At 53.4% G+C, this 15,250-nt stretch overlaps 1 protein-coding gene across 2 annotated transcripts in view; it reads right to left on the minus strand.

Moving 5' to 3' along the window:
* The window catches only part of LOC144487398 (E3 ubiquitin-protein ligase HUWE1-like), a 165,256-nt gene extending 150,527 nt beyond the window's left edge, over window positions 1-14,729 (minus strand). For both annotated transcript variants that reach the window (XM_078205490.1, XM_078205486.1), the window contains exon 1: window positions 14,665-14,729. The gene's annotated coding sequence lies outside the window, so the exon portion shown is untranslated. The remainder of the gene's footprint in view (window positions 1-14,664) is intronic.
* Window positions 14,730-15,250: the final 521 nt, after the last annotated feature.

Here is a 15,250-nt window from a genome sequence, read left to right on the forward strand (position 1 = left end):
ACACCAGGGACACACACACACTCACACCAGGGACACACACACACACACACTCACACCAGGGACACACACACTCTCACCAGGGACACACACACACACACACTCACACCAGGGACACACACACACTCACACCAGGGACACACACTCTCACCAGGGACACACACACACACACACTCACACCAGGGACACACACTCTCACCAGGGACACACACACACACACACTCACACCAGGGACACACACACACACACACTCACACCAGGGACACACACACACACACACTCACACCAGGGACACACACACACTCACACCAGGGACACACACTCTCACCAGGGACACACACACACACACACTCACACCAGGGAGACACACACACACTCACACCAGGAGACACACACACACTCACACCAGGGACACACACACACACTCACACCAGGGAGACACACACACACTCACACCAGGGAGACACACACACACTCACACCAGGGAGACACACACACACTCACACCAGGGAGACACACACACTCACACCAGGGACACACACACACACTCACACCAGGGACACACACACACACACACACACACTCACACCAGGGACACACACACACACTCACACCAGGGACACACACACACTCACACCAGGGACACACACACACACTCACACCAGGGACACACACACACACTCACACCAGGGACACACACACACACACTCACACCAGGGACACACACACACACTCACACCAGGGACACACACACACACTCACACCAGGGACACACACACACACTCACACCAGGGACACACACACACACTCACACCAGGGACACACACACACACTCACACCAGGGACACACACACACACACACCAGGGACACACACACACACTCACACCAGGGACACACACACACTCACACCAGGGACACACACACACTCACACCAGGGACACACACACACACACACCAGGGACACACACACACACACTCACACCAGGGACACACACACACTCACACCAGGGACACACACACACACTCACACCAGGGACACACACACACACTCACACCAGGGACACACACACACACTCACACCAGGGACACACACACACACTCACACCAGGGACACACACACACACTCACACCAGGGACACACACACACACACACCAGGGACACACACACACACTCACACCAGGGACACACACACACTCACACCAGGGACACACACACACTCACACCAGGGACACACACACACTCACACCAGGGACACACACACACACTCACACCAGGGACACACACACACTCACACCAGGGACACACACACACACACTCACACCAGGGACACACACACACACACTCTCACCAGGGACACACACACACACACTCACACCAGGGACACACACACACACACTCACACCAGGGACACACACACACACTCACACTCACACCAGGGACACACACACACACACTCACACCAGGGACACACACACACACACTCACTCACACCAGGGACACACACACACACTCACACCAGGGAAACACACACTCACACCAGGGAAACACACACACACTCACACCAGGGACACACACACACACTCACACCAGGGAAACACACACTCACACCAGGGAAACACACACACACTCACACCACGGACACACACACACACACTCACACCAGGGACACACACACACACACTCACACCAGGGACACACACACACACACTCACACCAGGGAAACACACACACACTCACACCACGGACACACACACACACACTCACACCAGGGACACACACACACACACTCACACCAGGGACACACACACACACACTCACACCAGGGAAACACACACTCACACCAGGGAAACACACATACTCACACCAGGGAGACACACACACACTCACACCAGACACACACACACACACTCACACCAGGGAAACACACACACACTCACACCAGGAGACACACACACACACTCACACCAGGGACACACACACACACACTCACACCAGGGACACACACACACACACTCACACCAGGGAAACACACACTCACACCAGGGAAACACACACACACTCACACCAGGGACACACACACACACTCACACCAGGGACACACACACACACTCACACCACGGACACACACACACACTCACACCAGGGACAACACACACACACACTCACACCAGGGACACACACACACACACACTCACACCAGGGACACACACACACACTCACACCAGGGACACACACACACACACTCACACCAGGGACACACACACTCACACCAGGGAGACACACACTCACACTCACACCAGGGACACTCACACACACACTCACACCAGGGACACACACACACACACACCAGGGACACACACACTCACACCAGGGACACACACACACACACACACTCACACCAGGGACACACACACACACTCACACCAGGGACACACACACACACACACTCACACCAGGGACACACACACACTCACACCAGGGACACACACACACACACACTCACACCAGGGAGACACACACACACTCACACCAGGGAGACACACACACACTCACACCAGGGAGACACACACACACTCACACCAGGGACACACACACACACTCACACCAGGGAGACACACACACACTCACACCAGGGAGACACACACACACTCACACCAGGGAGACACACACACACTCACACCAGGGAGACACACACACACTCACACCAGGGACACACACACACACTCACACCAGGGAGACACACACACACTCACACCAGGGAGACACACACACACTCACACCAGGGAGACACACACACACTCACACCAGGGAGACACACACACTCACACCAGGGACACACACACACACTCACACCAGGGACACACACACACACTCACACCAGGGACACACACACACACACACCAGGGACACACACACACTCACACCAGGGACACACACACACACACACCAGGGACACACACACACTCACACCAGGGACACACACACACACACTCACACCAGGGACACACACACACACTCACACCAGGGAGACACACACACTCACACCAGGGACACACACACACACTCACACCAGGGACACACACACACACTCACACCAGGGACACACACACACTCACACCAGGGACACACACACACACACTCACACCAGGGAGACACACACACACTCACACCAGGGACACACACACACACACACCAGGGACACACACACACTCACACCAGGGACACACACACACACACACCAGGGACACACACACACTCACACCAGGGACACACACACACACACTCACACCAGGGACACACACACACACACTCACACCAGGGACACACACACACACACTCACACCAGGGACACACACACTCACACCAGGGAGACACACACACACTCACACTCACACTCACACCAGGGACACACACACACACACTCACACCAGGGACACACACACACACACTCACACCAGGGACACACACACACACACTCACACCAGGGACACACACACACACACTCACACCAGGGACACACACACACACACTCACACCAGGGACACACACACACACACTCACACCAGGGACACACACACACACACACACTCACACCAGGGACACACACACACACTCACACCAGGGACACACACACACACACTCACACCAGGGACACACACACTCACACCAGGGAGACACACACACACACTCACACCAGGGACACTCACACACACACTCACACCAGGGACACACACACACACACACACTCACACCAGGGACACACACACACACTCACACCAGGGACACACACACACACACACACACCAGGGACACACACACTCACACCAGGGACACACACACTCACACCAGGGACACACACACTCACACCAGGGACACACACACTCACACCAGGGACACACACACTCACACCAGGGACACACACACTCACACCAGGGACACACACACACACTCACACCAGGGACACACACACACACACTCACACCAGGGACACACACACACACACTCACTCACACCAGGGACACACACACACACACACCAGGGACACACACACACACACTCACACCAGGGACACACACACACACACACACTCACACCAGGGACACACACACACACACTCACACCAGGGACACACACACACACACACTCACACCAGGGACACACACACACACACTCACACCAGGGACACACACACACACACTCACACCAGGGACACACACACACACACTCACACCAGGGACACACACACTCACACTCACACCAGGGACACACACACTCACACTCACACCAGGGACACACACACTCACACCAGGGACACACACACACACACTCACACCAGGGACACACACACACACACTCACACCAGGGACACACACACTCACACCAGGGACACACACACACACACTCACACCAGGGACACACACACACACACCAGGGACACACACACACACTCACACCAGGGAGACACACACACACACTCACACCAGGGACACACACACACACACACACACACACACCAGGGACACACACACACACCAGGGACACACACACACACTCACACCAGGGAGACACACACACACACTCACACCAGGGACACACACACACACACACACACACACCAGGGACACACACACACACTCACACCAGGGACACACACACACACACACACACACACACACACCAGGGACACACACACACACACACACTCACACCAGGGACACACACACTCACACCAGGGACACACACACACACACACTCACACCAGGGACACACACACACACACTCACACCAGGGACACACACACACACACTCACACCAGGGACACACACACACACACACACTCACACCAGGGACACACACACACACACTCACACCAGGGACACACACACACACACACTCACACCAGGGACACACACACTCACACCAGGGACACACACACACACACACACCAGGGACACACACACACACACTCACACCAGGGACACACACACACACACACTCACACCAGGGACACACACACACACACTCACACCAGGGACACACACACACACACACTCACACCAGGGACACACACACACACACAAGGGACACACACACACTCACACCAGGGACACACACACACACACTCACACCAGGGACACACACACACACACACTCACACCAGGGACACACACACTCACACCAGGGACACACACACACACACACACACACACACAAGGGACACACACACACTCACACCAGGGACACACACACACACACTCACACCAGGGACACACACACACACACTCACACCAGGGACACACACACACACACTCACACCAGGGACACACACACACACACACACTCACACCAGGGACACACACACTCACACCAGGGACACACACACACACACACACACACACACACACACACCAGGGACACACACACACACACACTCACACCAGGGACACACACACACTCACACCAGGGACACACACACACTCACACCAGGGACACACACACACTCACACCAGGGACACACACACACTCACACCAGGGACACACACACACTCACACCAGGGACACACACACACTCACACCAGGGACACACACACACTCACACCAGGGACACACACACACTCACACCAGGGACACACACACACTCACACCAGGGACACACACACACTCACACCAGGGACACACACACACTCACACCAGGGACACACACACACTCACACCAGGGACACACACACACACACACTCACACCAGGGACACACACACACACACACTCACACCAGGGACACACACACACACACTCACACCAGGGACACACACACACTCACACCAGGGACACACACACACTCACACCAGGGACACACACACTCACACCAGGGACACACACACACACACTCACACCAGGGACACACACACACACACACACACACTAGGGACACACACACACACTCACACCAGGGACACACACACACACACCAGGGACACACACACACACACACTCACACCAGGGACACACACACACACACACTCACACCAGGGACACACACACACACACACACACACTAGGGACACACACACACACTCACACCAGGGACACACACACACACACCAGGGACACACACACACACACACACTCACACCAGGGACACACACACACACACACTCACACCAGGGACACACACACACACTCACACCAGGGACACACACACACACACACTCACACCAGGGACACACACACACACACCAGGGACACACACACACACACACTCACACCAGGGACACACACACACACACCAGGGACACACACACACACACACACTCACACCAGGGACACACACACACACACACTCACACCAGGGACACACACACACACTCACACCAGGGACACACACACACACACTCACACCAGGGACACACACACACACACACACTCACACCAGGGACACACACACACTCACACCAGGGACACACACACACTCACACCAGGGACACACACACACACACACACTCACACCAGGGACACACACACACTCACACCAGGGACACACACACACACACACTAGGGACACACACACACACTCACACCAGGGACACACACACACACACCAGGGACACACACACACACACACTCACACCAGGGACACACACACACACACACTCACACCAGGGACACACACACACACACACACACACTAGGGACACACACACACACTCACACCAGGGACACACACACACACACACCAGGGACACACACACACACACACACTCACACCAGGGACACACACACACACACACTCACACCAGGGACACACACACACACTCACACCAGGGACACACACACACACACACACTCACACCAGGGACACACACACACTCACACCAGGGACACACACACACTCACACCAGGGACACACACACACACTCACACCAGGGAGACACACACACACACTCACACCAGGGACACACACACACACACACACACACTCACACCAGGGACACACACACACACACACACACACTCACACCAGGGACACACACACACACTCACTCACACCAGGGACACACACACACACACACACACACACTCACTCACACCAGGGACACACACACACACACTCACACCAGGGACACACACACACACACACACTCACACCAGGGACACACACACACACACTCACACCAGGGACACACACACACACTCACACCAGGGACACACACACTCACACCAGGGACACACACACACTCACACCAGGGACACACACACACACACTCACACCAGGGACACACACACACACACTCACACCAGGGACACACACACACACACACACACACACACTCACACCAGGGAGACACACACACACTCACACACACACACTCACACCAGGGACACACACACACACTCACACCAGGGACACACACACACTCACACCAGGGACACAACACACACACACTCACACCAGGGACACACACACACTCACACCAGGGACACACACACACACACTCACACCAGGGACACACACACACACACTCACACCAGGGACACACACACACACTCACACCAGGGACACACACACTCACTCACACCATGGACACACACACACACACACACACTCACACACTCACACCAGGGACACACACACACACACACTCACACCAGGGACACACACACTCACTCACACCAAGGACACACACACACACACACACTCACACCAGGGACACACACTCACACACTCACACCAGGGACACACACTCACACACTCACACACACACCAGGGACACACTCACACACACACTCACACCAGGGACACACTCACACACACACTCACACCAGGGACACACACACACTCACACCAGGGACACACACACACACACACTCACACCAGGGACACACACACACACACACTCACACCACACCAGGGACACACACACACACACACCAGGGACACACACACACCCAGGGACACACACCCACCAGGGACACACACACACACACACTCACACCAGGGACACACAACTCACACCAGGGACACACACTCACACCAGGGACACACACTCACACCAGGGACACACACCACACAGGGAACACACTCACACCAGGGACACACACTCACACCAGGGACACACACTCACACCAGGGACACACACTCACACCAGGGACACACACTCACACCAGGGACACACCCACAGGGCACACACACCAGGGACACACACTCACACCAGGGACACACACTCACACCAGGGACACACACTCACACCAGGGACACACACTCACACCAGGGACACACACTCACACCAGGGACACACACTCACACACCAGGGACACACACACACACACCAGGGACACACACTCACACCAGGGACACACACTCACACCAGGGACACACACTCACACCAGGGACACACACTCACACCAGGGACACACACTCACACCAGGGACACACACTCACACCAGGGACACACACTCACACCAGGGACACACACTCACACCAGGGACACACACTCACACCAGGGACACACACTCACACCAGGGACACACACTCACACCAGGGACACACACTCACACCAGGGACACACACTCACACCAGGGACACACACTCACACCAGGGACACACACTCACACCAGGGACACACACTCACACCAGGGACACACACTCACACCAGGGACACACACTCACACCAGGGACACACACTCACACCAGGGACACACACTCACACCAGGGACACACACTCACACCAGGGACACACACTCACACCAGGGACACACACTCACACCAGGGACACACACTCACACCAGGGACACACACTCACACCAGGGACACACACTCACACCAGGGACACACACTCACACCAGGGACACACACTCACACCAGGGACACACACTCACACCAGGGACACACACTCACACCAGGGACACACACTCACACCAGGGACACACACTCACACCAGGGACACACACTCACACCAGGGACACACACTCACACCAGGGACACACACTCACACCAGGGACACACACTCACACCAGGGACACACACTCACACCAGGGACACACACTCACACCAGGGACACACACTCACACCAGGGACACACACTCACACCAGGGACACACACTCACACCAGGGACACACACTCACACCAGGGACACACACTCACACCAGGGACACACACTCACACCAGGGACACACACTCACACCAGGGACACACACTCACACCAGGGACACACACTCACACCAGGGACACACACTCACACCAGGGACACACACTCACACCAGGGACACACACTCACACCAGGGACACACACTCACACCAGGGACACACACTCACACCAGGGACACACACTCACACCAGGGACACACACTCACACCAGGGACACACACTCACACCAGGGACACACACTCACACCAGGGACACACACTCACACCAGGGACACACACTCACACCAGGGACACACACTCACACCAGGGACACACACTCACACCAGGGACACACACTCACACCAGGGACACACACTCACACCAGGGACACACACTCACACCAGGGACACACACTCACACCAGGGACACACACTCACACCAGGGACACACACTCACACCAGGGACACACACTCACACCAGGGACACACACTCACACCAGGGACACACACTCACACCAGGGACACACACTCACACCAGGGACACACACTCACACCAGGGACACACACTCACACCAGGGACACACACTCACACCAGGGACACACACTCACACCAGGGACACACACTCACACCAGGGACACACACTCACACCAGGGACACACACTCACACCAGGGACACACACTCACACCAGGGACACACACTCACACCAGGGACACACACTCACACCAGGGACACACACTCAACACACACACACACACAGTGACACACACACAGTGATACACACTGACACACACACACAGTGATACATACTGACACACACAGTGACTGAAACTGACCCACACACACAGTGATACACACTGACCCACACACACACAGTGATGCACACTGACACACACACTCACACCAGTGACACTCACTCACACCAGGACACACACTCACACCAGGGACACACACTCACACCAGGGACACACACTCACACCAGGGACACACACTCACACCAGGGACACACACTCACACCAGGGACACACACTCACACCAGGGACACACACTCACACCAGGGACACACACTCACACCAGGGACACACACTCACACCAGGGACACACACTCACACCAGGGACACACACTCACACCAGGGACACACACTCACACCAGGGACACACACTCACACCAGGGACACACACTCACACCAGGGACACACACTCACACCAGGGACACACACTCACACCAGGGACACACACTCACACCAGGGACACACACTCACACCAGGGACACACACTCACACCAGGGACACACACTCACACCAGGGACACACACTCACACCAGGGACACACACTCACACCAGGGACACACACTCACACCAGGGACACACACTCACACCAGGGACACACACTCACACCAGGGACACACACTCACACCAGGGACACACACTCACACCAGGGACACACACTCACACCAGGGACACACACTCACACCAGGGACACACACTCACACCAGGGACACACACACACACCAGGGACACACACACACACCAGGGACACACACTCACACCAGGGACACACACTCACACCAGGGACACACACACACAGCTCCATCTAAACTGAACCCTCGCTGCTTAATGGTTGGACCATTAGCCTGCAGTCCACTCCAGCTTTCTAGTGGAGCTGGAGGAAGATTGGTGAATTTTTAAAACCCACACATCTGAATATACTGTCATTCAGATGCTGTCACGTTGATGAGTACCCATGAATCTATGATCCTGGAGCAAAATGCTCTCTGCAAAATGGGCATAAGTTTTTTAAAAAATTAATTACCCTGGTAGACTGCCCCACATTGAGACACGAGACATTTCAAAAATCATTAAATAATGTCATTCAGCCCCCAAGCCATTTCTGCCTCCATGTCTGCAACTCAAAACCACGTGCAATTAAGAGGAAGTAAAAGCCAAGAGACAACCTGCTGAAGATTCAAAAATAAAACTGCTTTAGATTTCCCCACAAGACTAATCAAAATAGTGGAGCAAGGTTTAAAAAGATTCTGAGCAGAGATCAACTCGTGCCATAACAAGAAACGTAAATCTAATTGAAAAATCACACACAGCAATCACACAAAAGGCCATTTCAGTCACTGCTTCTCGCAGACAGTATGTATATGAATGCACTTAAAAGGCACAGTTTTGCCTTCAATACACACACACATACGCGCGCATACACACACACTCACACAATGCTTGGCCAAAATCTTTGAAATAAACCAATTTTTCAAACACATTCACACAATGATCAGTTCACAGGGGAGGCAAAACAGAGTAAAATACACTTTGCACACCCAACAATCCTGCAAAGAAAAAAAAGCAGCTCTCCCATAAGCAAACAAAATATTCTTTTTAAGACATAAGAAAGCATATTGCTGTGCAGAGATCTAGAACTGAAGCCAATTTATCTCCATATTAGAATGCTTCACACCTCTTTCGTAAAAGAGAGAGAGAAAGGGTTTCAGTTTAAGAGCAAGAAAAACAAACATTTTTAAAAAAACAAAAAAGCAGTTTGTTTCCTCGGCATGCCCTTGTATTCCCCACCACCTTTACCACAAGCTTCTTTTCTTTACCTCCTGGAACCCTGGTGTGCCTTGCACCATTTGGACGCATGTACAAATAGATTTTAGCATTTTTTTAAATCCCCCATAAGATCTATACAGACAGAAAAAAGAACATACAGCACTGTAGGATCAGATCAGATTCATTCTCCCTTCACTGCAGCTTGAGAATGGGCTGGAAAGCGGCCTGCTCCAGCCAGCAATGTGGAGGCAGAGAGAAGGCGGTGTGTCGGCTCTTGGTGCTTAGTCAGTCCCTGCACAAGGGCCTCAGGCTCCTGAAGCAAGCAAGCCAGTCTTCCCCCCCCCCCCCCTAAATAGAGACGCACATTGTTGGAGATTTTTGCAGGGGGTGGGAGCTGGAAGAGGGGGGGTGCAGTAGCGAGGGAATCCAATCCAAAGCAATTCACAGTTCCCAGCCCAACTGCTCCCCCTCGCCTTTCTTCCAAACCCCAACCTATTTTTTCCCCTTAGATTTAGGGAACAGGAACGCAATTCAGTTTCTATTTCCCAAATTTCCCCTAAATTAAGGGAAGGGAAGGGATCCCAATATAATTTACAGTTCCCAAACTCTAGAATTTCCCCTCTTGATTGAGGGAAGGGAAGGGGGAACCCAATTCAATGTACAGGTCCCAAAGTCTACAGTCCCATCTAAGATTTTGGGGTGAGTAGGGTGAAGGGGATCACATCAAAATTTACTTTTAACTTCCCCTCCCCTTAAAATTCAGGAGGGGAAAAGAAGCCATCAGAGACCTTCTCTGAGCGGGGGGGGGTCGATTTTTTTTTAATTCACTGGTGGGACATCGCTGGCTGGGCCAGTATTTATTGCCCATCCCTCATTGCCCTTGGAGAGCAGTTGAGAGTCAACCACATTGCTGTGGCTCTGGAGTCGCATGTCACCCAGACTGGGTAAGGACAACAGATTTCCTTCTCTAAAGGGCATTAGTGAACCAGACAGGTTTTTCCAACAATTGACAATGGTTTCATGGTCATCGGTAGATTCCTAATTCCAGATTTTTAAAAACTGAATTCAAATTCCACCATCTGCCGTGGTGGGATTCAAACCCGGGTCCCCAGAATATTAGCTGAGTTTCTGGATTAATAGTCTGTTGATAATGCCACTAGACCATCGCCTCCTCTTGTCAGATTTCTGTCCCTGCATGTGTGTCTGTCTGTGTGTCTATCGATTGGGATATGTCTGAGAGAGAGAGTGAGAGAGAGATAGAAAAGGACAGAAAGAGTTTTGAGGCGTAGGTAGAGACAGGGGAAGAGAGAAAGAGTAGAGGGAGAGAGAGAGAAAGTGAAAAATAGGTGGGGAGAGAGAAAAGAGGGGTCAGAAGAAACAGGGGGGCAGGGGAGGGAGGAGAGAGATAGTGAAACAGAACATCACATGGGATGGCACGGTGGCACAGTGGCTAGCACTGCTGCCTCACAATTTCTATATTAGATAAAGCTCTTGGGGCTAAAGGGATCAAAGGATATGGGAGGAAGGGAGATCAGGAATTTGATGATCAAAATGAACGGCAGAGCAAGGTTGAAGGGCCGAATAGCCTATTCCTGCTTTTAGGTTCTATGACCCAGGTTTGATTCCCAGCTTGGGTCAGTGTGCAGATTCCGCATTCTCCCCGTGTCTGCATGGGTTTCCTCCGGCTGCTCCGGTTTCCTCCCACAGTCCGAAAGAAATGCTGGTTAGGTACATTGGCTATGCTAAATTCTCCCTCAGCTTACCCAAAATGGGTGCCAGAGTGTGGCGACTAGGGGATTTTTCACTCATTGCAGTGTTAATGTAAGCCTACTTGTGACATTAATAAAATAAAATAGCTAAGTTTCTGGATTCTATTCCTCTCCAATGTCCACCCTCCCCACCCTCCTTAAAAGAAATCCTGTTTCCATTTGGTATTTAAAAAAGAAAATGCATAAACCATTCACCGGTGTTTAGAAGAGAGGAGATTTCATAGAAACTTATAAAATTCGAACAGGGTTAGACAGAGTAGATTCAGAAAGAATGTTCCCGATGGTGGGGGAGTCCAGAACTAGGGATCATAATTTGAGGATAAGGGGTAAACCTTTTAGAACTGAGGTGAGGAGAAATTTCTTCAGCCAGTGTGTGGAATTCACTACCACAAAATTATTTGAGGCCAAAACGCTGTATGATTTCAAGAATGAGATATAGCTCTTGGGGCTAAAGGGATATCGAATTAGATTCAGTGCCCGGGGAGGGGGTTCAACATTGGGGCTCACTGTAGACATCTGGATGGAGAGGTGCCTGGGAGGGGGCATAATGACCCCAACACAGAGTGGCATAGTGGCCAGCACTGCTGTCTCACAGCTTTGATGGAGTCTGTGTGGGGTTTGCACGTTCTCCCAGTGGTTGCATGGGTTTCCTGGTGCTCTGGTTTTCTCTCAAGGTGTACAGGTTAGGTGGATTGGCTATGCTAAATTGCCCATTCGTGTCCAGGAGATTACTGGGGAAAATACTAGAGGTTACAGGAATAGGGCCTGGGTGGGATTGCTGTCGGTGCTGACCTGATGGGCCACATGACCTACTCCTGCTTCCAGTTTCTTATGATAAAACCATCCCCTCCCCCCACCTTTTCAATTTTAAAGAGAAATTTAACAGCAGAGACCAAAATTTATTTTAAAATGAAATGAAGTTAAACGGCCCCCACCCTTTTGACTTTAATCTGATCAGTCTGGGAGGTTTGATTGGTGTGGAAAGGAGGGATTTGTTGGTATTTGCTGAGGGGGAAGGAGAGGATGGCTTTAAATAAAATGGTGGTGCTGGTTTGGGGGGGGGAGGGAGAGCAATTTTTCTAAAGATAGGAAACGGGCTGTGTTGAGTGTTTGGGGGGCTGCCTGGATTGGGGGGGATGTTTTTCCCCCCTCTCTAGTTGGACTGGGGAACGGGAGAAGAAAAGGGGACATTATTTTTTTTCCTCCCTCCTCTCTCTCACCTGAACAACATCGGCCATGTTGTCGCCGCCACCGCCGCCGGGAATGCCCGGATGGCGGCCCCACTGCGCAAGCGTGAGGCTGGGTTTGGGGGCGGGGCTGGCGACTTCAAGGTCCTCCGGCGCTGTCGCCGCCCTGCCGGAATGCAGGGGGGCAAGCGTCTATGCGCGTGCGCAGCAGGTCGTGCAGCGCGTGCGCAGACCCAGCTGGGGTGGGGCCTCTCAGGCGGGGGGGAGGGGGCAGCGAGGTGATGATTCCTTTGGCGCCGCCCTGCCGGATGGAGAGGGCAGCATCCACGCTCATGCGCACAGATGCCTCCGTTGGGGGCGTGCCGGGGTAAGCGGGGAGATTATGATTTCTCCGACGCTGGCGCCGCCCTGGCGCACGGAGAGGGAAGCGTCTAAGCGCCTGTGCAGCAGATTCCCTCCGGGATCTCTGGTGTTAGGTGTGGTGCAGAGTCACCCAGACTCGAGACCTTATTCTTTCGCCACAGATGTCTGACCCGCTGAGATTTTCCAGCATTTTCTGTTTTTGTGTCACATTGCAGCATCCTTTTATCCCTCTGGGTTGGGAGGGTAGGTGGGGGCG

This window comes from Mustelus asterias, unplaced genomic scaffold (genome assembly GCF_964213995.1).
Source record: "Mustelus asterias unplaced genomic scaffold, sMusAst1.hap1.1 HAP1_SCAFFOLD_773, whole genome shotgun sequence".
Lineage (NCBI taxonomy): Eukaryota > Metazoa > Chordata > Chondrichthyes > Carcharhiniformes > Triakidae > Mustelus > Mustelus asterias.